Source organism: Oryx dammah, unplaced genomic scaffold (genome assembly GCF_014754425.2).
Source record: "Oryx dammah isolate SB20612 unplaced genomic scaffold, SCBI_Odam_1.1 HiC_scaffold_11229, whole genome shotgun sequence".
In the NCBI taxonomy this organism is placed as follows: domain Eukaryota; kingdom Metazoa; phylum Chordata; class Mammalia; order Artiodactyla; family Bovidae; genus Oryx; species Oryx dammah.
This window is the reverse complement of record NW_024080622.1, coordinates 5,991,946-5,994,336: the sequence shown is the minus strand read 5'-3', so window position 1 is coordinate 5,994,336 and position 2,391 is coordinate 5,991,946. Positions and strand designations below refer to the sequence as shown.

At 40.5% G+C, this 2,391-nt stretch overlaps 1 non-coding gene across 1 annotated transcript; it reads right to left on the bottom strand.

The window, feature by feature from the left end:
• Positions 1–820: 820 nt before the first annotated feature.
• LOC120861212 lies at positions 821–926 on the bottom strand. The gene has a single exon (XR_005720511.1). It is a non-coding gene; the product is annotated as a U6 spliceosomal RNA (small nuclear RNA).
• Positions 927–2,391: the final 1,465 nt, after the last annotated feature.

Genomic DNA, 2,391 nt, shown 5'->3' with positions numbered 1-2,391 from the left:
CCAGGCTATTTATCTGTAACTGTTTTTTTTATTTTATTTTATTTATTTATTTTACTTTAAAATGCTGTATTGGTTTTGCCATACATTGACATGAATCCGCCATGGGTGTACATGAGTTCCCAATCCTGAACACCCCTCCCACCACTCTCCCCATATCATCTCTATGGGTCATCCCAGTGCACTGGCCCCAAGCATCCTGTATCCTGTATCGAACCTAGACTGGTGATTCGTTTCTTACATGATAGTATACATGTTTCAATGCCATTCTCCCAAATCATCCAACCTTCTCCCTCTCCCACAGAGTCCAAAAGTCTGTTCTATACATCTGTGTCTCTTTTGCTGTCTCACATGCAGGGTTATCATTACCATCTTTCTAAATTCCATATATATGTGTTAGTATACTGTATTGGTGTTTTTCTTTCTGGCTTACTTCACTCTGTATAATCGGCTCCAGTTTCATCCACCTCATTAGAACGGATTCAAATATATTCTTTTTAATGGGTGAGTAATACTCCATTGTGTATATGTACCACAGCTTTCTTATCCATTCGTCTGCTGATGGACATCTAGGTTGCTTCCATGTCCTGGCTATTAAAAACACTGCTGCTTCCATGTCCTGGCTATTATAAACAGTGCACTCCAAAATTCTGGTTTCCTCAGTGTTTATGCCTAGCAGTGGTATTGCTGGGTCATAAGGCATTTCAATTTCCAGTTTTTTAAGGAATCGCCACACTGTTCTCCATAGTGGCTGTACTAGTTTGCATTCCCACCAACAGTTTAAGAGGGTTCCCTTTTCTCCACACCCTCTCCAGCATTTATTAAAAATATGGAATGTGTCACGATTTTTGTGTCATCCTTGCACAGGGGCCATACTAATCTTCTCTGTATTGTTCCAATTTTAGTATATGTGCTGCCGAAGCAAGCACTGTAACTCCGTTTTTTTTTTTTTCAAGATTTTGGATCATTTTTACTATCACTATTCTGAATTATTTTTCAAGTAGACTCCCTATCTCCTCCTCCTTTGTTTGGTTTGGTGGTCATTTATCATGTTCCTTTACATGCTAAGTATTTCTCTGCCTTTTCATCTTGTTTATATTGCTGTGTTTGGAGTGGCCTTTCTATATTCTGGCAGTTTGTGGTTCCTCTTTATTGTGGAGGTTCCTCCCTGTGGGTGGGGTTGGATGAGTGGCTTGTCAAGGTTTCCTGGTTAGGGAAGCTTACATCAGTGTTCTGGTGGATGGAGCTGAATTTCTTCTCTCTGGAGTGCAATGAAGTGTCCAGTAGTGAGTTTTTAGGTGTCTATGGGTTTGGTGTGCCTTTGGGAAGCCTGTATATTAAAGCTCAGGGCTATGTTCCTGCGTTGCTGGAGAATTTGCATGGTATGTCTAGCTCTGGAACTTGTTGGCTCTTGGGTGGAGCTTGGTTTCAGTGTAGGTATGGAAGCTTTTGGATGAGCTCCTATCGATTAATGTTCCCTGGGGTCAGGAGTTTTCTGGTGTTCTCAGGTTTTTGATTCAAGCCTCCTGCCTCATGTTTTCAGTCTTATTCTTACAGTAGGCTCAAGACTTCTCCATCCATACAGCACCAATGATAAAACATTTAGGTTAATAAAGAAAGATTCTCAAAGAGAGGGAACCCAGAGAGGTTCACAGAGTTACATGGAGAAGAGAAGAGGGAGGAGGGAGATAGAGGCGACCAGGAGGAGAAGAGTGGGAATCAAAAGAGGAGAGAGAAATCTAGCCAATAATCAAATCCCTATGTGCTGTCCACAGCCTGGAACACCCAGAGAGGTTCATGGAGTTACATAGAGAAGAGAAGAGGGAGGAGGGAGATAGAGGTGACCAGGAAGAGAAGAGGGGGGATCAAAAGGAGAGAGACCAATCTAGCCAGTAATCAGTTCCCAGGCTCTCCACAGCCTGGAATACCCAAAGAGATTCACAGAGTTGGGTAGAGAAGAGAGGGAGGAGGGAGGAGAGAGAGGTGACCTAGGGGAGAAAAAGGAGAGTCAAAAGGGGGAGAGGGCAATCAAGCCAGTAATCACACTTCTAAGTAAAAATGGGTACTGAATATTGGATTCTTAAAGGTACAAAATTTATAACAAATACCAAAAAGCAAGGATTAAAAATCTAGAGTAGAGGTTAGACTCCCAAAAATACAATATTAAAAAAAAAAAACAGAATCGCAAAAATTATAAAAATATTTATGAAGTTTCCTTTAAAAATAGGGTCTTTTTTTGCAAGGTAATAGTAGGTTATAAAAATGAAAATTAAATTTTAAAAAATGATAATAGTAAAAATATACATAGGAATTTCTCTAGAGCTGTTGCAGGCAGTGTGTGGTCAGTTCAGTTTCAGATAGTTCCTTGTTCCAGCTTATACTTCTCAAGGCCTA